The 26,154-nt window shown below is 44.0% G+C and overlaps 1 long non-coding RNA gene across 2 annotated transcripts; it reads right to left on the reverse strand.

Annotated features, from left to right (window-relative positions):
• Positions 1-1,607: 1,607 nt before the first annotated feature.
• On the reverse strand, positions 1,608-21,779 carry LOC142069014 (uncharacterized). 2 transcript variants are annotated; one of them, XR_012664828.1, is made up of 3 exons: positions 21,703-21,779; positions 7,061-7,125; positions 1,608-1,676 (listed from the first exon to the last, which is right to left on the reverse strand). It is a non-coding gene; the product is annotated as an uncharacterized LOC142069014 (long non-coding RNA). The 2 variants fall into 2 exon arrangements; XR_012664829.1 differs by lacking the exon at positions 21,703-21,779 and adding an exon at positions 13,145-13,202.
• Between the last annotated feature and the right edge of the window lie 4,375 nt (positions 21,780-26,154).

Raw genomic sequence — 26,154 nt, forward strand, 5'->3', positions numbered from 1 at the left:
TTAAGGGAGAAAACCCCCTCTTTACTTTGTGAATTAGATACAGAGTTTTAAGTGTAACCCAGGATTGTTACCTTTTAATAAATTCCATTTGCAGCTTGCATGATGGACGGGTTTATCTGCAGAGCACTATTTTGTTGCTTTTTGATTAACCCTAAACAGCCTGGATATGAAACTTTCCTCCCTTTTTATCCCCCTTTATATTAAGTTATGGATGTATATTAAACTTGCTATCATCTAGGAGCCATAGGGGACCGTGCTGTGTTTTTCTCATGGAAAATGGCTTTTTCTTAAAGAAGGAATCTGACACCCATGCAGGATGAATGCAGTGCATTGCCTAACAATAGACATGGAGCTTTCCCCCACCCATACCTTGGTGCTTTGATGGGATCAAGAGTCCTCAGTAAGCCTCCTGAAGTGAGATATTAGGGAAATTTAAGAAATGCCAGCTTATAAGAAAAAGGAAGGATTTTTATAAGAAAAATGCCAGCTTATAAGAAAAAGGAGGAAGGATGGTCCAGTGGTTAAAGCGAGAAGCTGGGCGTTAAGAGACTCAGTTCCTTGCTCTGCCACAGACCCCCATGAGACCTAGGGCAAGTCACATTCTGTACTACAGGGTTAATATCCCTGCCCTACTCTCAGGGTTGTTGTGAGGAGAAATAAACGTTAAAAAAAGTGAAAGGTATCATTCCTACATATAAGGGGTGTGGGAGGGACATAAAAATACCTAAGATGGAGATGGGGGACTGCATGGATCAGTAAAGCCTTTCACTCCTTGGTCACTGGCTCCAATCCAGGGCAGGTCGGTCTGGCACTGAATATCCATCCACCTGAAGGCTATTTAATGCCCTTGATGGGATCTTTCTGCCTACCGCTCAGGTCTTTATGTACTGCATAGAGCTGTGGTACATCAATGGACTGCACTGAAATGAACTGGTGGGACACCATCTCCTTCCTAGTGGACAGACACCCACATCATAAAAACCACCATCACAGTTGGGACAAATTGGCTCTGTCACTGGAAGTCTCGACAGCAAGGATTGTATGGATCATGGAGACAGTTATCTGCTCACCCCAGGGCAGAACTGGGGCACTTTGGCAGGGAATTGCTTGTATGGGTGTGGTCTGTTCTGTGGGTAAATGAAGGTGTTCAGTGTCCAGGACGGTCAATACAGCACTGTTGACATGTCCCACATTGATTTCCTGCTATAGAAAAGAGCTGTGTGTCTGCTTGGAGGAAAAGGAGGGAAGAAAACAAAATCCTGGGTCCCTTCCCACACAGGCAAGGGGGTAAGCGGGTACAAGCTGGGGGAGCCCATTACTTCCCTGCACACTGACTATGTGGTTGGGAGAGCAGTCCCCACTGAGTCACCATGGGAATCAATGGGAGCTGGCAGTTCTACTTCATTATTGCCATGATGATGATGTATTTGTATTATAATAAAAAGGACAGGTCGACCTCAAAAGATTATAAACTTGTGTTATAACACAAGACCCAAGAAGTGGATGAAAAACTGTGTGCGTGTATGGCTGCACGGAGACTGAGAACAGGGTAACAGTACAGCTGGTCAAAAGTTTGTCATCAAAACTTTAATTTTGACAAAACTAGCTTTCAAAATACAATACACATTTTCCCAAACAAAACTCCATTCTCATCCAAAACGTTCAGCTATCAAAACCTGGGGAAAGAAATCAAGTTGGGATTTTTTGATAAAGAGTTTAATGAAAAACTTTTCAATTTTGTCAAAACTTTTTTTGGGGGGCGGGAAGAGGGGAGAGTGGAAATTATTTCCTGACCCGCTCTAGGAACAGTGATACAATCATGCTTTTGCACAGCTGTGAACACAAACAAGCTGTGCACCCAATCCAGCTTGCCACATGGCCCAAATGCCCCAGACAATTTTTGACTACAGCAGCCAACGTCTCCAAATGCCCAGAGCCTTGTTCAGCAAGACCCACCAGCAGAGCTGGTTGAGAATTTTCAGCCAAAATGACAGAAAAGTTTTTAAAAAAAAAATTTTCAGGTCAAACAAAATGTTTTGTTCCACCCAAAACTAAATGTTTCATTTTCATTGAGCTTTTTTCCTTGGAATTTTTAAAAATAAAACTAAAGATAATCTCAAAATGAAAATTCATTTCAAATCAAACAGTTGATTAATTTAAAGCCTGTTGAAATGAAATGTAGGGACTTTCAGAATTTGTGTAGGTTTTTTGTTGACCCAAATAATTCACAAAAAGAACAGGAGTACTTGTGGCACCTTAGAGACTAACCAATTTATTTGAGCATAAGCTTTCGTGAGCTACAGCTCACTTCATCGGATGCATACTGTGGAAAGTGTAGAAGATCTTTTTATATACACACAAAGCATGAAAAAATACCTCCTCCCACCCCACTCTCCTGCTGCTAATAGCTTATCTAAAGTGATCACTCTCCTTACAATGTGTATGATAATCAAGGTGGGCCATTTCCAGCATAAATCCAAGTTTAATCAGAACGTCTGGGGTGGGGGTAGGAAAAAACAAGGGGAAATAGTCTACCTTGCATAATGACTTAGCCACTCCCAGTCTCTATTTAAGCCTAAATTCATAGTATCCAATTTGCAAATGAATTCCAATTCAGCAGTTTCTCGCTGGAGTCTGGATTTGAAGTTTTTTTGTTCTAAGATAGCGACCTTCATGTCTGTAATTGCGTGACCAGAGAGATTGAAGTGTTCTCCGACTGGTTTATGAATGTTATAATTCTTGACATCTGATTTGTGTCCATTTATTCTTTTACGTAGAGACTGTCCAGTTTGACCAATGTACATGGCAGAGAGGCATTGCTGGCACGTGATGGCATATATCACATTGGTGGATGTGCAGGTGAACGAGCCTCTGATAGTGTGGCTGATGTTATTAGGACCTGTGATGGTGTCCCCTGAATAGATATGTGGGCACAGTTGGCAACGGGCTTTGTTGCAAGGATAGGTTCCTGGGTTAGTGGTTCTGTTGTGTGGTATGTGGTTGTTGGTGAGTATTTGCTTCAGGTTGGGGGGCTGTCTGTAGGCAAGGACTGGCCTGTCTCCCAAGATTTGTGAGAGTGTTGGGTCATCCTTTAGGATAGGTTGTAGATCCTTAATAATGCGCTGGAGGGGTTTTAGTTGGGGGCTGAAGGTGACGGCTAGTGGCGTTCTGTTATTTTCTTTGTTAGGCCTGTCCTGTAGTAGGTGACTTCTTTGTGTGGAATGTTGGTGTAGAGGGCTCTCTACACAAAGCCCTCTACATCTAGAGGACACAAAGATGGACTACAAGCCGTCAAGAACACTATCCCCGATAATGTCATGGCTAACCTGGTGGATGAACTTTGTGACTTTGTCCTTACCCATAACTATTTCACATTTGGGGACAATGTATACCTTCAGATCAGCGGCACTGCTTTGGGTACCCACATGGCCCCACAGTATGCCAACATTTTTATGGCTGATTTAGAACAACGCTTCCTCAGCTCTCGTCCCCCAACGCCCCTACTCTACTTGCGCTATATTGATGACATCTTCATCATCTGGACCCATGGAAAAGAAGCCCTTGAGGAATTCCACCATGATTTCAACAATTTCCATCCCACCATCAACGTCAGCCTGGTCCAGTCCACACAAGAGATCCACCTCCTGGACACTACACTGCTAATAAACAATGGTCACATAAACACCACCCTATACCGGAAACCTACTGACCGCTATTCCTACCTACATGCCTCCAGCTTTCACCCTGACCACTCCACACGATCCATCGTCTACAAAGAGCCAAGTTCTGCGATACAACCGCATTTGCTCCAACCCCTCAGACAGAGACAAACACCTACAAGATCTCTATCAAGCATTCTTACAACTACAATACCCACCTGCGGAAGTGAAGAAACAGATTGATAGAGCCAGAAGAGTTCCCAGAAGTCACCTACTACAGGACAGGCCTAACAAAGAAAATAACAGAACGCCACTAGCTGTCACCTTCAGCCCCCAACTAAAACCCCTCCAACACATTATTAAGGATCTACAACCTATCCTTAAGGATCTACAACCTATCCTGAAGGATGACCCAACGCTCTCACAAATCTTGGGAGACAGGCCAGTCCTTGCCTACAGACAGCCCCCAACCTGAAGCAAATACTCACCAACAACCACATACCACACAACAGAACCACTAACCCAGGAACCTATCCTTGCAACAAAGCCCGTTGCCAACTGTGCCCACATATCTATTCAGGGGACACCATCACAGGGCCTAATAACATCAGCCACACTATCAGAGGCTCGTTCACCTGCACATCCACCAATGTGATATATGCCATCACGTGCCAGCAATAGTATCCAATGAAGTGAGCTGTAGCTCACGAAACCTTATGCTCAAATAAATTGGTTAGTCTCTAAGGTGCTGTCACGGAGTCCCTGGGCGATGCTCTGGAACTGCTCCCCATGAAGTCAGTCAGGACTCTGGGGTAGTCGCCTTTCTGTGAGCAAGACTGTCTTCAGGACACACAGCTCACACAGCTTCCACCTTCCTGGGTCTGACCTCGGAGCATTCAGCATCCTCTGTCTCTCCGTGTGCTTCCCCCAGTGAGTCCGCTCAGGCGGTGCTCCTGGGGAAGCCAGAGGGTCCTGCACCCCAACTTCGCAGTCAGACGTGACTCTCAGCCAGCCAGTAAAACAGAAGGTTTATTAGACGACAGGAACATGGTCTAAAACAGAGCTTGCAGGTGCAGAGAACGGGACCCCTCAGCTGGGTCCATTCTGGGGGGCAGTGAGCCAGACAACCACGTCTGCACTTCACTCCATGTCCCAGCCAGCCCCAAACTGAAACTCCCTCCAGCCCCTCCTCCTCTGGGCTTTGTTCCTTTCCTGGGCCAGGTGGTCACCCGATTCCTTTGTTCTCCAACCCTTCAGCTCTCACCTTGCAGGGGGGGAAGGGCCCAGGCCATCAGTTGCCAGGAAACAGGGTGTCGACCATTCTTTGTGTCCAGGCCCCTGCACACACATGCCCTCTAGGGCTCTGCAATGATCATACACCCTTACTCCACCCCCTAGATACTTAAGAACTGCCTGGGGGAAACTGCGGCACCCCCACACTATTCAGAGGAAACATTAAGAACAGTCCCACTTCGTCACAGGTGCCACAAGTACTCCTTTTCTTTTTGCGAATACAGACTAACACGGCTGTTACTCTGAAACAAATAATTCACAGAAATCGACATATTTTAAAAAATGCTTCTGTCAAACTGAATCTACATATTTGCTGAAAAATAGTTCCCACTGAAAAAATTTGCCCAGCTCTCATTACTACCCTAATTTTAATGTAGGAATATTTCCCCAACAAAAATAGCTACTTTTGCACATTGCTCAGGAATGGAGCCACCACTCTGTTTAGCAGAGAGCTCTTTGCATAGTGAAAAATAACCATATGGGCCATGTCATTTAAATAAGTAACTGCCTCACAATCCTTCACCCCATTAATAAACCATCTCAGTGACATGCTTCTGATTGGCAATGAGGTCAGCCCAACCTTTCATTCAAATTACTTTCTGGAATTCGGCCACACAGCCTGTTTTATTTTATATCTCTCACCACAGAGATGCTGTCATCGCAATGCCATCTTAGGAATACATCAGAAAATACCAGTTGCCATATGCCATGTAATATTTCAGAGCAGATGAAGGAATCCAACTTGGCACAGCATTTCCTCGGCTGATCAAACCATCCCCATCTGTCTGCCCCTTGTGATGATAATGACAAAGCCAGTGGAAAAATCTACTGTGTGCTCTTTCTCTGTTTCCATTTTTAAGACTATTGGATTGCACTGTAGGCAAACGGTATAAACATCCCGTCCAATCAGAAAACTGCCGCCTCATTTTCAGACACGCTTTACCCACATCTGAAGTCAGCGTCTTTGCACTCAGCCCTTATTTTTCAAGGCATCTCCCTCAAGATAAAATTACCCTCTAAGTTAATGAATAAGATACCTCTTGGGGAAGGGAGGGAATTTAGGACACTAACAGCCAAAAGTGGGCAGCAAGAGACAACTCCTGGGGGCCTGCACTCACATTAGCAGACAGTGCACTAGGATGGAGATAGAGGGAAGGAAGGCTCAGAGGGAGCCCCACGGTGTAGGCTACTTCAGCCAAGTAGTTGCAGCCTACCCTACAGCCCAAATATCTCCCTGCCACCGGGGTTGAGAAAGATCACCACTGCTCCATAAAGGAGGGGAAACTAATTTAAGTCTGAATCTTCAGTTTGGAATGAAAGATATTGTAGGGTGTGCAGATAAGGGAGGCTGAGAGTGCTTAAGAAGGGTTGAAAGCAAAAGTAATAAACCTCACAGGCATCCTAGCAATAAATATTTGGACACTCTCAAGGTAAGTCAGTCTTAATTGAGCTTATGTTTAGTTTTCTACAAGGAAAAGTAATAAGGTTTCTGATAAACAGAAACCACTCTATCTGGAGAGTTTAGCACTTTATGTTAACACCAGCTACTGAGCTTTCCCAGGCTTTGCACAGATGCATGCAGGATACGAGGAGTGCTTTGAGAAGTTCACCATTTCTTCCCCTCCCCCGCCCCCTGCTCCAGCCACCTTTGGGGGAAATTGCCATTGTTTTCCATTTTGCAATTTCACCCCAAGAAAATGTACTATTTCCCCCACAGCAAAAACATGTAAAAACGCAACTTTTTCACCTTCTCAACTGGAAGCCCCTTTTTGCTCTAAAATGGGCCCTTTGCACTTGAAAAGTGTCCCATTTTTGCCCCAGAGAAGCACTAAGTTCTCTGTAAAAATATTACCTACCCAGTTAACCTTTTGCAAAAATTGACCCAGTTGAGGAGTCTTTACAAGATGAGGGGGAAATGTAGTTTTTGCTTTTTATCATCAATATTTCATATGCCCCTACATAGACATGCACAGACAGACAGACAGGATTTCCTTTTCAAGCAACTTTGCCATGTCTGAGGCTGTAACCTTTCACTGACCTCTCACTCCAAATATTAGCATGATGTTAACATTGGAAAAGCAGATCAAAGCTGAAATGACACCAGTTACCTGTTCCGGTTTGTGTTCCTTTATGACTCTTGGGACCATACACCTGATCAACTCCACCATCTCCCCTGGGGATACATAAAGCAATAATGTTTCATTATTTCCTGCCATGAAACAAACTTAGTTCTTAAAAATCAACCAAATAAATTGCTGTCTCTTTAAGCTCCCATTATGAACTGGGGAAATGAGAAGACATAAAGCAGTGGAAATGATGATAACATAATCACAGGTCTCTTTAATAGGTTGAATTTCCTCTTAAGTAACTGCTTTGCATATCTGCCAAGCAATAAAGTTCACAACATTTTTTAATACACAGCCAGTGAATCAGGAAAGCAAATACTGTAAACCACTTTGAATTTGAATTCGGCATTAAACAAAATGCCATTGAGAAATTCATTGTAAATTGTAGGGGTAGGGTTTTGCTATCAGTCACCCTGGCAGAAATCTGGAGCAGTTTTACTGAAATCAAAGGATTTAATGAGGATTTGCAGTGGGAGAACTGTGAGGAAACTCAAAGGAGGCAGAGACTTTCAAGTAGGTAAACTAACTTGGTCAGATTCTTGTCTCAATTACACTTGATATAAGTCTAGAGAAATTCCATAGCATTCAGTGGAATTAGTCCAGATTTATGGCGGTGTGATGAGATCAGAATCAGATTCACTGAGTATAAAGGGTGATGAGCTCTCAATTACCCCAGTATAGCTCCTCATCAAGCCCAGCTCAACAATGCTAAAACGTTGCTACCATCTGATAACAGGTCGATGGGAGCTGTTGGCGTTGCTCAGCTCTTTTGAGCCTTAAGGAGTGGCCTAACTTTTGGCTCCTATTTTTGAAATCCTTCACCTATGTGACTTCCCCATTGTCACTCAGGGAGTCTGATCACAGAGTATGGAATTGAAACTGGGCTTTCAGCCTCCTAGCCCACTGCTTTAACTAAAAGATCATCCTTCTTCCCAGACCTCGAAAGTCAGGCCACTTAGCTAAGGGCCTAAATAAGGAACTGGGCACCTTGATCTGAGCACCCATTTTTGAAGATTTTGGCCATAGACACAAACCCACAGAGATAAATAGAGTTGCAAAAAGCTCATTTCACTGTGCAGTAAATTTTAGCTCGCTTGTGGCTAGTTTCTCAACCCATTTGCTTTAATCTAAACCACAGGAATTTTCATCTCCCTTTTATGAGCTCTTTTCATAGAGATGCATTGGGGATGGATGGCAGGTCCATATGTTATCATTATAATGAGTACAATCAGAGTCTAGGGATTATTAATCACCTGGTCATATGACCCATTTAAACAAATTCTTATTAACCACAAGACATATGTTTTGTTCCTGAACTCCAGAGATAAAGCCCAAAAGCAGATGGGAGGATTGCACTTGCAAATCAAATTTCGATTGGGCTTTTAAAAATAAATTAAATCTGGCAGGCAGCACATCCTTTAAGCAAGCTTTTCAATAACTTTTGGAACATACCGGCCACTTGCCACAGGTGTTGCTGCTGGGTGTGTCTTCCTGCTGCTTCTACACATTTTGTTGTTTAAAAATAACATGGCCAGATCCTCAGCAGGTGTAAACTGGCATAGCTCCAGGGAAGTCAATGGAGCTATGCTGATTTCACCAGCCAAGGATTTGGCCCATACTCTGCCCTTAGCCCCAGATCCTCCTGTGGGAGTTCAGTGCCTAAACACCTTTGAGGATCTGGGGCTAAATCCTTTTCATCCGAGGATTTCAAAGAGTTCTATTGGGACCTGCCAATGGCTATGGACCCAGTTCTATGATGGCTATGGACCCAGTTCTGATACATTACTAGCTCTGAGTAGTCCCTTACTCCACAAATAGTGCTAATAGATCTATGTGAGGAAACTCACTGTGACAGGTACTACACAAAGGCCCACACTGTGAACTCCTTCCTCCCACTGTTGAGCAGTCACTCTGTGACTAAACCCCTTCAATGGGACTATTCTACTTTTGGGCATAACCCACTAGCCAACAGGAATAAGGGATTCACAGGCTGGCCCAAAGTGAGTAAGTAGATCAGTATCTGGTTGCATCTGGATGTCTGAGTTACTTCTTATATGTTCTTATCCATGTGAAATAGGAGCTTGGACTGGTATCATTCTTTTCTAGTCACATTGGTTAATGCATCACTGGAAGGTACTCAGAGTTTGGGAGCAATGTAAGGAGCCAGTTAGAATATTTACAAGGAATTAACTACAGGGTCACTCTGGAAGAAACTGCGGGGGTGTGCATAGGTGGATACAGTGGCAGGATCTAGTCTGGAACACCCATACTAGGTGAAATTCATCCCTGCTTGGGGGACCTGTTCAAGGCCCCCATGTACCACATAAGCTCCATTTTGAGAGCTTAAGCGATGCATAGGCTTCTGCACAGGGGTGGATTTCAACTATTATGGGTCTGATCCCAAGATCATGGAAGTCAGTGGAATGACTCCCATCAGTTTCAATGGTCTTTGGCTCAAACCCTAAGGGAATCTAACAGGGGCATGAACTCATTCAAAGTGATTTGTTTAAAAATCCAAGGCAATAGTCCCAGATTTATTTATTATTTTTATAGAGTATTTCCCCAGATCTGTTCAGCACATCTTAGAATGAGACATTTATTTTCCACAGACTGGGGGAGATGAAACATTTTTTTAAGAGCAGAAATATACCAGGGCAACTTGGAGGCCAGAAAGACTCTCCTTCACTGCCGGGGAAATTTAAAGGCAAGAAATGTAGAAGAAAAAGCCACGGCAGCTGTTACTGGTGTAATAGATGCAACTTTTATATCTTTACTTCATCTATGATCTTTGCTCATTATTGCTGTTCCCATTACCTAGGTAATGGCTTTAAAAGGAGAACATGCATTATTTTAGCATTGTGGGGAGCTATTAAAATCATATATTACATTTTATTTGGGCAGGTTTAAATGTAATTGATTTGATCCCTATTTTACCATAGTAGCTTCTACACATTCAGAGTTAGCCTGGAGTAATGACCAGTTTCATCACAGGTAGGTACTTGAATTGATTTGCTCCATACACCTGAATGTGTTGAAGGTACATGTGTAAGTGTTCTAAGAGTGTTAAAGTACAACAGGAGATGATGTTTATGGCAATGGAGATTTTTACTTTTCTCTCCTCCTTCAAACTGTGGCTAGCATGGAGGTATTTCTTTTGTAGCTCCAGGTAGCACACACATTAAAATCTGACTGATGACGTCTGACTTACCCTGAATTTATAAGGAGAATCATTTTTAATATTTCGGCAAGGAAGGGTCTTTTCAATGTGACAGCAGCTCAGTGGATTATTCTGAAGAGAGGGCCTGACTGTCATTTATACTAAGGCCTCTTTGCTCCATTCTGGCAGTGTAAAGGGGGCTTTATAGTTGGAGTATATTATAGTCACACCCACTTTAAGACCCCCTTTACACTGCCAGAATGGCATAAAGGGGCCTTAAGGTAAGCGAGCAACCCAGGCCTTGAGCAACCAATAGGCTGGTCAAAAATTTTCCATGACAATTGCTTTTTGAGAGAAAATTGGGGTTTTGGCAAGAAAAATCTTTCAGTGGAAAATGTATTTCTCTGGAAAACCGAACACATGAAAACTGGAATATTTTGATTCAGAATAGCGCTGCAGTGCCTATGGGGAGTTGTGGTATGGGGCTTCACACTTCTATTCTCCTCCATAGGCCAGACTTTCTGGCCAGACTACTTCTCCTATGATGGACCACAGCTAGTGGCTCCCATGATGCACCCTTTCCCATCACCAGGAGACCGTTTTGGTCATGATATTTTGGTTTTTGATATTTTGCCAGACAAATTTAACATTTTCCACAAGTGTTTTTGACCAAAAATTTTTTTTTCCTCAAAACATTCAGTGGAAGAAAGCTCCTATTTTCCAACTAGCTGTACTCAGTGGCAAGGCAGCTACCTACAGAAACCCCATCATTCCACGACTGAAGCTAGTAATAATACTTAATTCATATATAGCACTATTTAGCAGTAGGTCTCAAAGCTTTATGCTGGAGGGTAGTATCATTATCCCCATTTTACAGATGGGGAAACTGAGGCACAGGGCAGCTAAGTGACTTGCCCAAGGTGTCTCAGATCTGGTCAAACTCCTCCCTGCTTTATACTCACCAGGGGAGCCAAACACTGAATCCCATGTGCCTTTAATTTTTCAGGGGCTGCACAGAGATTAGGCACCACCAACACGGTATGAAACTGGCAGTGGTCACCCAAGTTTGGGGGGTTTTTGTAACAACCTTGGAGTTCCCAGTTCCTTCAGCCCTCTCAGGGAGGTGCCCATTGGCACTGGGCAACAATTTCAGGGAGCTCAAGTATGGTGGCCACCAGAACTCAACACACACAGAACCAGGTGGTTGAAGAAAAGGGCATGGATATCCAGCACTAGAAGCCATTGCATCCTGGGGCCAATGAGCGAGGCTCCTGGATGGGCGATGGAGCTAATGTCTGACTAGGACTGCTCCGCCCAGAGCAGGAGGGGAGGGGGAAATGAAAAAGAAGCCTAGAGCCAGTGTGACCCTGAGCTGGGGAGAGAGAGGGCCTAGTCAGACACCCCTGACCTGGAAAAAAGGCCTGTTCCCTCACTGGAGCAGAGCAAAGGCACGGTACCAGATGCTACTCAGAGAGCCCAGGGCCCTAACCCCAGTGAGAGAGGGAGCTTGGGGGAAGGATTGTGAATGTTTTTATTTTTTAAGTTTTATTAATCATTTTCTAAATTACAAAACCAAAAGTGTCGAAAGGAGGACACCTAAGTGTCCTCCTCAATATACAAGAAGGACAGAGGACAAATACGCCAAAAGAAGGACACATGGCCACCCTACATATCCCTGGTTTTGGTCTAGGGTGACCAGGTGTCCAGTCTTCGACTGGAACACCCACTCTAAAAGGCACCCTGGCAGCTCCAGTTAGTATCCCTGACTGGGCCATTAAAAGTCTGGTCAGTGGTGCTGCAAAGGCAAGCTAGTCCCTACATGTCCTAGCTCTGACCCGGAAATGGCCAGCAGGTCCAGCTCCTACCAGTAGATCCACGGGGCTCCACGGGCTGCCCCCCGCCCCGAGCACTGGTTCCGCACTCCCATTGGCCGGGAACCTGGGGGAGAAAGCAGCACGCAGACCCACCTGCTACGCCCCCACCTAGGAGCTGGACCTGCTTGCCACTTCCGGGGCGCAGCACAGAGTCAGGCAGGAAGCCTGGACAGGAAGCCTGCCTTAGCACCGCTGCACCACTGACTAGGAGCTGCCCGAGGTAAACTTGCGACCCAACCCTGAGCCAACCCTCTGCCTAGAGTCCTGAGCCCCCCCAAACCCAGAGCCCCCTCCTGCAACCCAAACCCCTCATCCCCAGCCCCATCCCACAGTCCACACCCCCAGCTGGAGCTCTCACCCCCTCCCATATCCCCAACCCCCTGCCCAGAGCCCCCTCCCACATCCTGAATCCCTCTGCCCCACCCTGGAGCTCCCTCCTGCACACCAAACCACACATTCCCAGCCCCACCCTGGAGCCCACACACCCAATTAGAGCCCTCACCCGCCTCACACCCCAACCCCCTGCCCCAGCCCAGTGAAAGTGAGAGTTGGGGCAGGTGGGGGGGGGGAAGAGTGAGCTACCGGGGAGGAGGAATGTAGTGAGCCAGGGGGGCAGGGCGTCTGGGAAGGGGCCAGACAGGGTGCATGGCCTCTGGGATGGGGCAGGGCTAGGGCACTCGGTTTTGTGCAATTAGAAAATTGGCAACCCTATTTTGGGCCTCTAGGCAGGCATTCCCAGTGCAGACTTTAGCTCTGACACCTCTCTTGGCAGCCCCAATCCAATTGCATAGGCCCAGAAACTGGTGCTGTTTCCTCCAAGCCTCCTCAGGAGGTCTTGCTTGCTCCCCAGAGTCAAAGATGTGAGCCTTCTGGTGTACAGATTACCTCTTCAAGGTACACAGCAGTAAATGCCAACAGACACTCAGAAGCAGACTTTGCACAGGCTTCTAAAACACCATTGCACTTTACTTCAGAGATAAACCACAGGAGAGCCAGTTAGCAAACACCACACACCCTAAACACAGTGCCCCTCACCCTTCTCTTGGGAGTCCAGCTGTGTGGCACTAGAACCAAGATCCTGCGGCAGCTCGAGCTGGTGAAAATAGCCAAAGATCCCTAGCACCGCAGTTCCTGCCCTTTTATAACCTGGCAGGCTCCTTCTGTCATGTGACCTCCTGATCAGCCACCTCAGGTGATCACTGACCCCTAGCTGGTGATTTTGTTGCCAGGCAACCTCTCCCCTGACAAACTAGTTCTCCTCGACAGGAGTTAGCCTTTCTCAAAGCGTTTCTTTTTGAATAGAGGACCATCAAGATGTATGGTTTCAGAGTAACAGCCGTGTTAGTCTGTATTCGCAAAAAGAAAAGGAGGACTCGTGGCACCTTAGAGACTAACCAATTTATTTGAGCATAAGCTTTCAATTATCCTCCATTGTTAGCCCTACCCCTTGGAATTTTAGTGCAACCTGGAGGTAAAAGGACAACAGAGAAGGCAAACAAACCCAACGTGCAAAGTGGAGTTTGCAGCTTGATAAAGACACATACAGGTTCATAATCTCACACAGAATTCATAAAGTGTACACAGACAGATTCTCCAAATAGTTATCCCGGCAGGGGTTGCAGGCAGGGTCAGATCAGATGGTCACTTCTAGCCTTAAACTCTATGTCTTACCCAGCAAACTAGTGGCAAAGTAAGACTAGACCCCAGGTCTCTCGAGTCCCAGCCTCCTACTGTATCCATTAGGCCACATCTCCTTCTTCACAAGCACACCAGAGAGGCCAAGAGCTGAATATGTTGTTTTGAGTGAATTCTGCACAGTCCTAGATAGGGTCCTTTCAGGTAAGCACTCAGCTACACTGGTAGTATTGTGCTGGAGGGAGAAGCTTGTGTTGCTGTTATCTCTCTTGTACCTTTCTTGTAGATAAATACAGGATTTGGTTTGCCAACACAAAGTTCTCTCCAAAAATAATTAAATGGGTAGAATATATAGTGCTTGGGTTAAAAGCTGCATAGCCCAGGTTTGCATCCCCTGCATTGTATTTAGGCTTGGCAGAATTAAATTTTTATTATTTTTATAATTGTGACAGATAATATCAATCTTAAGAACATAAGAATGGCCATACTGGGTCAGACCAATGGTCCATCTTGCCCAGGATCCTGTCTTCCAACAGTGGGCAGTGCCAGATGCTTCAGAGGGAATGAACAGAACAGGGCAATTTATTGCATGGTCCATCCCCTGCTGTTCAGTCCCAGCTTCCAGCAATCAGAGATTCAGAGCAGAGCCATCCCTAGGGTACAGCAAATTGGGGCAACTGCCCTGGGCCCTGTGGGGTATGAGGAGGAGGCGGGCGGGGCAGGCAAGAAGGAGCCCCCGTACCAACCTCCCCCTTCCCCCAGCACCTCCTGCCCGCCAGCAGGCCCCACCGATCAGTGCATCCCTCTCCCTCCCAGCGCCTATGACCCATCAGCTGTTTCACTACCTCTGGAGGCGCTCGGGGGGAGGGGAGAGGAGTGAGGGCGCAGCGCAGTTAGGGTAGGGGGCAGAACTGGGTGCGGAAGAGGCAGGGCGGGAAGAGGCGGGGAACACTGGGGAAGGGGTGGAGTGGGGGCGGAGCTGGGGGGAGCACCCCATGGCAGATAGAAACCCGGCGCCTATATCCTGGGCCCTGCACCTCCCTAGGGACAGCCCTGGTTCAGAGACACCCATAGTATTGGGTTGTGTCCCTGATCATAGAACCATCAGGTTATAAGGGACCACAAGGGTCATCTAGTCTAACCCCCTGCCAAGATGCAGGATTTGTTGTGTCTAAACCATACAAGACAGACGGCTATGCAGCCTCCTTTTGAAAACCTCCAGGGAAGGAGCTTCCACAACCTCCCTTGGCAGTCTGTTCTGTTGTCCTACTCTTCTTACAGTTAGGAAGTTTTTCCTAAAATTTAAGCCACCCCATCTGCTATTCTGTAATTTGAACCCATTGCCTCTTGTCCTGCCCTCTGTGGCAAGAGAGAAAAATTTTTCTCTACCTTTTTATGGCAGCCTTTCAAGTATTAAAAGACTGCTATCATGTCCTCCCTTAATTTCCTCTTTTCCAAACTAAACATACCCAGTTCCTTCAGCCTTTGCTCATATAGCTTGCATTCCACCTCTTTGGCCATCTTTTTCACTCATCTCTGGATCCTTTCCAGGTTCTCTACATCCTTCCTACATATTGGTGACCAAGTTGGACACAGTACTCCAACTGAGGCCTAACCAGTGCCGAGTAGAGCAATATTATCACCTCTGCCTCTGTTAATGCAACCTAAAATCACATTTGCTTTTTTTGCTACAACACAGCATTGTTGACTCATGTTGAGGTTGTGATCCATCACAACTCCCAGATCCTTCTCAGCAGTGCTGCTGCCAAGCCAGTTATCCCCTATTCTGCATTTGTATATTTGTTTTTTCTTCCCTAAGTGTGGCACCTTACATTTGTCTTTGTTGAATTTCATTTCATTGCCTATAGCCCAGTTCTCCAATTTATCAAGATCCCTTTGAATTTTAGCTCTGTCCTCCAAAGTGTTGGCAATCCCCTACATGCACATACACACCCCTCCCACCACAGCTTTGTGTCATCTGCAGATTTGATCAGTCTGCTCTCTATTCCTACATCCAGGTCATTAATAAAGACGTTAAACAACACTGGACCCAGAACAGATCCCTGTGGAACCCCACATGAGACCTTCCTCTAATCTGACATCATTCCATTAATAGTTACTCTTTGTTTGCAGTTATTTAACCAATTATGTATCTTGGCTAATAGCCATCGATGGACCTATCCTCTATGAACTTAGCTAATTCTATTTTGAACCCAGTTATACTTTTGTCCTTCACAGCATCCACTGGCAATGCGTTCCATAGGTTGACTCTGCAGTGTGTGAAAAAGTACTTCCTTATGTTAGTTTTAATCTTCCTACCTATTCATTTCATTAGGTGACCCCTGGTTCTTGTGTTATGTGAAAGGGTAATTAACACTTCCTTATTCACTTTCTCCACACCATTCATGATTGTATAGACCTCTATCACATCTCCCATTAGCTGTCTCTTTCCTAAGATCAATACTCCCAGTTTTTTTAATCTCTCCTTCAACAGAAGTTGTTCCATACCCCTCATCATTTTTGTTGCCCTTCTCTATATCTTTTCCAATTCTGATATAAGTTTTTTGAGAAGGGGTGACTGGAACTGCATGCAGTATTCAAGGGGTACCATGGAATTATACACCATCATTTTGTATGTATAGTTGGGATTATGTTTTCCAATGTTCATTAGTTTGCATTTATCTACATTGTATTGCATCTGCCATTTTGTTGCCCAGTCATCCAGTTTTGTGAGATCCCTTTCTAACTCTTTGCAGTAGGCTTTGGACTTAATTATCATGAGTAATTTTGTATCATCTGCAAAATTTGCCACCTCGCTGTTCACGCCCTCCTCCAGATCATTTATAAATATATGTGTCCCAGTACACATCCTTGGCAGACCTCACTATTTAACTCTCTCCACTATGAAAACTGACAATTTATTCCTGCCCTTTGTTTCCTATCTTTGAAGCAGTTACTGATCCATGACAGGATCTTCCCTCTCATCCCATGACTGCTTATTTTGCATAAAAGCCTTTGGTAAAGGACATTGTCAAAGGCTTTCTATATTAACTGGATCCCCCTTGTCCACATGCTTGTTGGCACCCTCAAGGAATTCTAATAGATTGGTGAGGCATGATTTCCCTTTACAAAAGCCATGTTGACTCTTCCCCGACATATCATGTTCATCTCTCTGTCTGATAATTCTGTTCTTTACAATAGCTTCAAACAATTTGCCTGGTACTGATGTTAGGCTTACCAGCCTGTAATTGCAAGGATTGCTTCGAGACTTTTTTTAAAAATTGGCATTACATTAGCTATCCTGCAGTCGTCTGATGCAGAAGCTGATTTAAGCGATAGGTTATATACCACAGTTAGTAGTTCTGCAATTTCATATTTGTGTTCCTTCAGAACTCTTGAGGGAATGTCATCTGGCCTGGTGACTTATTACTGTTTAATTTATTAATTTTGTTCCAAAACCTCTTCTACTGAGACCTCAATATAGGACTGATTTGTCACCTAAAAAGAATAGCTCGGGTGCGAGAATCTTCCTCACATCCTCTGCAGTGAATACCGATGCAAAAAATCCATTTAGCTTCTCCGCAAGGGCGTTGTCTATCTGGAGTGTTCCTTTAGCACCTTGATCATCCAGCAGCCAAACGGATTATTTGGCTGGCATCCTGCTTCTGATGTACTTAACACATTTTTGCTGTTTTTTTTTTAGTTTTGTTTATTTTTAAGATTTTTTTAAAAAAAATCTATTTAAGTTTTCCACAGTTGCTCAAAAGTATGGGGGAGGTGGTCAGACAATAATTATTTAAGGTCAACAAATGTTGAAATACAAAATGTTAAAGCTTTATAACCATTAAAACACAAATTGTCAATACCACATGTAAATATCCTTAAATTAAACTCAAACAAGTTCTCAAGTGGCATTTTCCTTACTTTACCTATCTGTGAATTTTGATTGGAAATTTTTTTTGTCGGTGCATTGAGGGTGAAATCTACATGTACCAATAAAAATATAAACCTTCCAAACCTAATTAAATTTTAGGCCTTCTTCTGCGTACGCAGTTTGGCATGAACATTCCAAAGTGCACTGAGCTTTACTTTAACAGCATCCTTCCAAATGTTCTGCCAACCTGCTGCCTTGGGAGAGGTTGAACATGCTGCTGATAGTTGGACAGCATGCAAGCTAGCACAAAAATATATCAAAAAGCCACAGCATGCTGGCAGCGATCTAGCCAGATGACAGAGTAATGCTGAATAATTTCTTCTTGTCCTAAAAAGATGCCCTAGGAGCAAGAAAAGCACAGCTGCAGAGCAATAAAAAGAAAGCAAATGGCCCCAAATTGATATTGGCATTTTGAGTACAAGATCTAATTCATTATTGAAGTATCTATTTTAATATCATGGCAGGAATGCAATAATCACTCCTCCATATTTCATGCCTATTTAACATCAGCCTCAGTGTAATGCCTTATGGTGAGTCTCATGTTGGTTTTTACTTTTCATTTTCAATAATGAGGCCTTTCCGATCAGTGTTCCAAATCAAGACCCAAAATAAAGCCAGTCCAAGCAGGAAAGAGACCATATAAATTAGTGTCAGAAGGAGCCCAAGATCAAGAACAGATGAATGTTGGTTTGTTCTTTATTAAACACAAAGAATGGCACATTACAGCCCTCAATTACTCTGGTGTAATTCCAAACTAACTCTCCACTCACTTGTACACTGGTGTAATTGACCACAGAATTTGGCACTGAAGCTGTTAATGAGCCTGATTCTCCACTATCGGGTACAGGAATTGGGTGGTATGCCTTTAAATAGTTTGTGAGCCCTGTAGTGGCCCTCACTGTCTTGTGTTTCAGAAGCCACCAGAACCCTACAATAGCAGTACTGTGCACAAGTAGCTACACCACAATTTTTGCTGTCATATGTTTTAAGGTTTCGATACCGCCCGGAAAGACATCTGCTGCCTTGTCCAAAAGTTCACATAATTTTTGTTTAGATTGGAAATAATTGGACTTGTCACAGACTTCTCTTAAGCCAAAACCAGATCTGTTCTGACTTCGTGCAGCACAGCTGAATTCATGGTAGAATCTAGCCCCAGGTGTTTCAATACAGGGTGGGGATTTTGCGAAGTAGATCAATGTTAACCAGAGGATCAGGCAAGATCGTCAAGCAGTTTTTCACTCAATCAGAATTTGAATATAAGTTTCCAGAGGCAAATGACTAGCTGATTAGTTCACTGCACCTCATTGTGCCCCTGGTAATGTGATTAAGCCAAATCCTGAAGACCATGCTCAATTCAGGAGTTTAGCATGAGTGGGAAGTTCAGGACTTGGCCCATTATGAATAAAACAAACACATCAATGTCCCTTGCATCATTAAAAACTTTTGCATTTGCCATGTTGGTCAGATCTAGTACAGTATAGAAAGTTGCTAGCAATAGTGGACAGTGTGGCTTTTCTCTTGTGTTTCAGAAAACATCAAAACCTGCTATTGCAAAAAAAGAAAAAATCTTTGTGGTGGGGTTAAAAAATGAGAGAAGTAGACTTCTGATTCAAAGTGTTAGTGCAGGAATGTGAAGTGGATTGAATGTCTTTATACCTTGAATTTATGAACTGCTATTCCTCTTTCCTGCTGAAAGAGTCAACACAGAGGAATTAGGTCATCAGGAAACAGCTGGGCAGCTACACAACAGAGTTCAGGAGAGAACAAACCTTCCAGCCATCATCACTTCACTGCTACCTGGAGAAACAGGCTTGGATGGCCAGTGGAGGAATGTGCAATAATGGCCTTAAGTCAATGGAAACCGACTTCCCAAGGAAATTGCCAGCGCTTAAAATAATATTAGTGGCAAAAGGTATTGCAACAATGCAGCAGGAAATCAAGTAAAATGGAAAGAAGTCCAAACTGTCAGCATAATCCTGTTCTCACTGAAGTCACTGGGGCCCAGATCTTCAAAGGTATTTAGGTGCCCAATTCCCACTGAAATCGATGGAGTTTAAGTGCCTAAATACCTTTGAGGATCTGGGCCTGGGAGTTTTGCCATTGATTTCATTGAGAGTAATATTGGGTTCTAAAGACCTGAACCTTCAAAGTTCGGAACTCCTTCTGGGTGAAATTCATCCTGTGCAGAGGGCCTACGAGTCACTTAAGACCTCACAAGACGGCTAATAAAGTACATAGGCCTTGTCCTGCCCCCTGCATATAGTGACTTCTATTCCCTCTGCCAGTGCTGAGGTCCAACAACTTCCTTCAGCAGAAGATGAGGCTGTTCGGTCTCTCTTGGGATTAGACCTTATGCTAGTTAATAGCCCAAGGCCTTTCCTGGAGTATAGAACTGAAGATTTAAAAGGTTTCAGAGTAACAGCCGTGGTAGTCTGTATTCGCAAAAAGAAAAGGAGTACTTGTGGCACCTTAGAGACTAACCAATTTATTTGAGCATAAGGTTTCGTGAGCTACAGCTCACTTCATCGGATGCATACTGTGGAAAGTGTAGAAGATCTTTTTATATACACACAAAGCATGAAAAAATACCTCCTCCCACCCCACTCTCCTGCTGCTAATAGCTTATCTAAAGTGATCACTCTCCTTACAATGTGTATGATAATCAAGTTGAGCCATTTAAAAGATTTAAAAGGGAGACAGAGAACTCTAGGGCAGTAAATAAACTGCACGGGGAATCTCTATATGCTTTGATCAGTCTAATGACTCCAACATCTCTAACTCCTCTGTGTGCACTGAGGATATTAAATGTATAGTATCTTTCTGGATTGGGATGACCTTGTCACACATGTGTGGGCTATATAATGGCATCCTTATTATCTGCAGACACATTCCAGATCCTCTGTAAACTTATGACGTATTTGATTTATAGTCCACAGCTAGAGCTCTGCAATGAAACCCAAGGCCAAGTTAGACTTGCCCAGCTTCAGTTTAGTTTCCAAGCCAAAACCCAGGTCAGGCTCTGCAAGTGTTGGAATGAAACTGGGCCAAGTTCCAAGGGACCCCAAGGCAATTTACAATGCAAATCTCAGGGTTTCATATCCAAGTGAAACAAAACTTGAAGGTTCAGGTTGAATTTCCATTGGCCAAAATCCCTGTAAATGGGGTGCTTCAAATGCAACATCTGCGCCTATTAGAGCTGGACATAATTTTATGACCAAAACAATATTTTGGGTAAAAATATGCAGATTCAGCAACACCGAAACATTTCCCAAATTTGTATTGATGTCGCCAAATTGTTTTGGTTGCAAAACAAAATTCTGAAAAGAATCAGAAGAGTTTGTTTCAAAGTGTTTTAATGTTTCTATTTGAAATGACTTCCCATTTCAAAATTTCCTTTAATTTTATTTTTGTTAATTAAAAAAAACAATAAAAATGCTCAAAATTGAAACAAAATGTTTCAGTTTGGATAGAAGAAAACATTTAATTCAACCCAGTCAAAACGATGTCATTTTAAAATAATGTTTCGATTCACTGAAAATATTGGAAAAAATTGGTTTTGGTTTGAACAGAAATGATTTTTTGGTTGAATTGCCAAAAAAACAAAAAATATCCATTATTCACACAACTCTAGTTTCTATGGCCCCATGGCTGCAGTAGCAGCCACATCTGCAGCTCTGAACCCTGGCTCCATGTCAGGAGGAAGGATTTCCTTTCCCCAGCCCAGTGTAGGTTCACTGCAATGCAAAGGGTTATTTGCAAGGCTTAGAATTTGACTCTGAATAGCCCAATTGTCAGCAGAAATGCACAGTTAGTGTCTTGAGCAATGACGTGGTTGCTTTGTGGTTTCATTTGTTTCCCCATGCCACTGTCTCACACAGATCCCCTACCCCCAGAGTGCCTTCAGGTTGTGCACTCATGTGGCATACATTTCTGACATATGTCTTACACTGCCATACTTAAAAAGCATCAGAACAAAAGAAAAGGAAGCAGGCTGCTACCCTTTTGTCAACTGGAATATTTCTACCTGTGATCACAGCATGGCTTCCAGTCCTTGTGAAGGCCCAAGGGGAATTGTTGCAAGACACATAATCAGTTTTGCCACCATACTCATTGTTTCCTGAAAGAAAATACACAAGAAAGATTGAATCACACCCTCTGTTGTCCATCAGGTCAAATATTATTTCTTTTATGTACACAGAGTCCTCTATGTTGCATAAACAGAAAAGAAACCCCAACAAAGAATCCTCCTTAGCTGTAGCTGGGAATGTTCATATAAGGTATAGATCAAGTACTTGCCAAGGTATTTTATTGCTTCTATAAGTGTTTTAGTCTCATGTCCATTTCCCAGTGGATCTAAGATTTCATTGAAAAACAAAAAGGGATATGTGATGAGTTGTAACTGTCATTACAACTAAATATAGGCATTAAGTCTGAAAAGTCAGATCCAGATCCAGGTCTCAAGCTCTCCGAAGTTTAGAGACTCAGCACTGGAGTTCTGGTTTAATCCATTATAAAGACAGGGGACCTTTTGCACAATCTGGATCAAAATCAGGGCTCACATTCTGAACCCCTCCAAAGATCGGGAATGTTCAAATCCAGGATTACGGAATGTTTCTAATACTTTGAGCCAAACATTTGTTTTGGAGATCTCCATTTCAGGATAATGCTTGAGGCATTCACCCTGCAATCTCCCCTCACTGAATCTTCCATTAGAGTGCATGTCCGCATGTCAAATCACACCCACAGGGCTGAACCGGTGGTAGGGGCAGATATTTACTTGTTCATCTAGGGTAGTGGATTCCCTCAAGTCTGTTTTATGTACCCAGAGGGAAGAACTCTACCATGTTGGAACTCTCCACTAGGGGTGAGCAAACCAGCATGTATGAATGCAATAAGAGGCAACCCAGACCTTTGCCTGAAAATTTCCCCCAAACTTTTGTTGAGGTTATAAAAAGTTTATATATCTTTCCTCCCCTTCATTATTTTTCATTTTCAAGTTGCCTCTGAATTATCTGGTTCCCGCAGCAGTAAAGTTATTTTCCTGGGTGATATCTTCGCTCTGCTGAAGTCCATGGCAAAGCTTCCACTCAACTTCAAGAGGCCCAGGATTTCGCCCTACTGTTTCCAAGGAGAACCAGAAATCTTACAAGCAAAACAATTCACATAAGATTCCCTGCCTCATTTGATAGGCCCAAGAGGGTGGAATCGTTTAGATACTTTCCAGAGCCTTATCTGGACTTCTGAGTGCTTATATGAACCAATCCTCTGAACCTGTAAATGTTCACAGGCCATGACTCACCATTATTATTATTTATTTGTATTCCTGTAGCACCTGGTCATAGAGCAGGAATCCATTGGGCTAGATGCTGTACAAACACAGAACAACAAGATGGTCTTTGCCCCAATGAGCTTAACACCATCCAGACACACTCCAAGGTGAAATAAAAGACACGGTATTGAAGGAAGTAAAGAGAGGCAGATCAGGAGAAGACTGAGTGTAGTGTGTCAGTTTAATATCTCACACACTGTCTCTTGGAGGGCTGTATCCTACCCTGATAACAGGATTAATAAATTCACAAGATGAAATCCTGGTGCCACTGAAGTCAATGAGAGCTTTGCCATTGACTTCAATGGGGCTGGAATTTCATCCATGCATTTTAAGGCCCAAAGGGGTCATTACAATCATCTAATCTGCCCTCCTGCATAATACAGGCCACAGACCTTCACCCAGCAATTCCTGCAGTGGAGGGAATTATTCTTCCCAACTTCATAACCAAGCCCTACCAAGCCTCAGAAGGGACTGCCAAGACAGGATGTATTAGGAAGGATGAATCAGAGGTGAAAGTAAGCCGGTAAGTACCGGTAAGAGCCGGTGTGCCATACCGGGACTGGCTTTGCCAGAAGGCAATTTAAAGCTCTGGGGTAGCGGCGAGGCTGCGGCGGGGATTTACAGGGCCCTGGAGCTCCAGCCACTGCTACCGCACTGCTAGATCCCCGACAGAGCCCGGCCGCCGCTACCCCAGGGCTCGGGCAGCAGGGCTCAGGTGGGGATTTAAAGGGCTCGGGGCTCTGGCAGCTGCTACCAAAGCGGAGCCCCAGGCCCTTTAAAGCTCTCCAGAGCCCAGAGCCCCGGGGTAGCAGTGGCAGCCAGGAGCCCCCAGGGCTCCTCAGTGATTTAAAGGGCCTGGGGCTCCGCTGCGGTAGCAGCAGCTGGAGCCCTGGCCCTTTAAATCAAGATTTAAAGGGCCCAGGGATTTAAGGCCTTGCCTCTTCCGGTTGAGGCCACGCCCCCTGCTCAGGACTCCGGCATACTGGTAGTCCTCTAACTTACTTTCACCCCTGGGATGAATCAGTGTAATGTGAAGTCTTCCCCCCCCTATTTTTACTATAATCCTAAGAAGTGGCTAGATCAGTCCACCATAGTCAGAGTGTGAGTCCACCTAGGTGTTTTTGGTCAATATACAAAATATATAAAGAAACATGCTTTTGCGGGAGTGAGATTTCACACACCAAGCCTTGGCTCAGAGCTGTGCACTTTCACAGCTGAGTTACCAGTGCTCGAAAATGAAAGGCTTTTGTAGGAAAGGGCTTATGGATCCCTAGCAGCACTGAGTTTAGAGCCACTGGAACGAATGATAGAAAGACGAGAACTTTGCAATTAATCTCCAGGTCTGTTTTTAAAGCTTCTCTCATTTGTACCAATTAGTTACATTGTTGCATTTGAGAGAGTTAGAGATTTTTCTTCTTCTTCTTTTTATCTTTTTCTGTCTGTATCTTCTTTTAAGTTTTCAGCCAGTGTGATCTTTATTGCCTTATTTCTTGTTAGATTGCAATAATTTGTCATTGATGTGTAGACAGTTTCTTAACTACTCCTGTGTTGGAAATAAAAGAACTAATACTGCTTGGAAGGTTGTCTCCTGGGTCCTGCAAAGTGGAGTATTATTGAATGGTTAGGCATTAAGGATGCGAAGAAACCCACATAAAAGCAACACATAAAACATGAGCTACCTTCCCATTTAAATGCAAAGACAGTGTAGTGCAATCATTCAAACCCAAGGCCTTGTTAGGATTAAAGTCTGGCTCAAAAGCAAAATGGGGGTGGTTGTCACTGAGTTTATTTTTTGTAGCCTTCATTTTTTGGGATAATAAAAATACCACCTTCAAACTGATGGGCCTGGTTTTATTTTAAAGAAAAGGGGCCTTTTGACCCATTTTCTTGCATTTTCTTTACCTCTACTAGAATTATTTATTCGAAGATTCATAGATGTAAAGCCAGAAGGGACACATCATGATCATCTGGTCTGACCTCCTGCATAAGCCAGGCCAGAGAATTTCACCAAGTGATTACTGCAAGAAACTCATAACTTCTCTTACTAAAACAAGTATCATTACAGAGCTAGGGTCAGCTCCTGCCCCTTACTGAAGTCAAATTCCCATTAGCTTCAATGAGGATCAGAACTGAGATCCTAATTTGCTGCAACTATTTCACCCTTCAATGACTTCATCCATCAGTGACTGTAGCACCCAAAGGCCCCAACTGTGATTGGTACTCTATTGCGCTAGGCTCTATACAAATTTAGAAACAAGACAATCCTTGTCCTAACTCTAATGTTAAAACCTCTGACCTGGATGATGATTAATATCTCGTCCACTAGACAGCTAACAGTTTCATCTCATAAGTGGCCATGGACATGCCAATGCTTTACTCTTGACACTGGTTGTACTAGTTCCACACTTCGAACAGCTATACATGGTCTACAGAAAAAGACTGGGGTGATGGCTGATTGGGAGTGAGGGGGCAGGGCCACATGGGAACAGGAGGGAGGGGGTGCAGGGTCACATGGGGATGTGGTGGTTGAGTGGGGGTGCAAGGACACATGGGGATGGGGGGGGCTACAGGGACACATGGGGACAGGGGAAGATGTGCCTGCTTGAATGAGCAAGGCTATGGGTCAGCCAGGGTCTGCATGGTGGAGGCTCCCTGACAATCCCTCCCTGCTCCAAAAAATCCCCTGTTCCATACATCTCCCACCCACACCCAACAACCCTCTAAGTTCACAGCCAGGCTCCTAACCAGTAATTACTTCCCTCTCCCTCAGCTCCTCCATTACTTCTGACTCCCCCAAGCCTTTGCACTTCTTCTGAGGGGTGTGGGAAATATGTTTCTGTATTGTAGTTTAAATGAATTTTTACTCATAATTCTGTATTAATATGCCTAGTAAGGAATCTATTTGTCAAAAAACATTTCCTGAATCTTTTTTGTTTTCTATATTGTTACAGACATAGCTCCTGGGAGATATTTTGGAATAAATTACCAAAACAATTGAAACTGGCATGATTATGTTGTGTTATTTTGACAAATAAAACACAGACCCTCCTCGACTTACGCAATCATTCTGTTCCGGAACGCCTTGTGTAACTCGAATTTTGCATAAGTTGGAAACACATACCCGAACATTACGCAAAAAAACAAACA

The sequence above is a fragment of the Caretta caretta genome, chromosome 14, assembly GCF_965140235.1.
Source record: "Caretta caretta isolate rCarCar2 chromosome 14, rCarCar1.hap1, whole genome shotgun sequence".
NCBI lineage: Eukaryota > Metazoa > Chordata > Testudines > Cheloniidae > Caretta > Caretta caretta.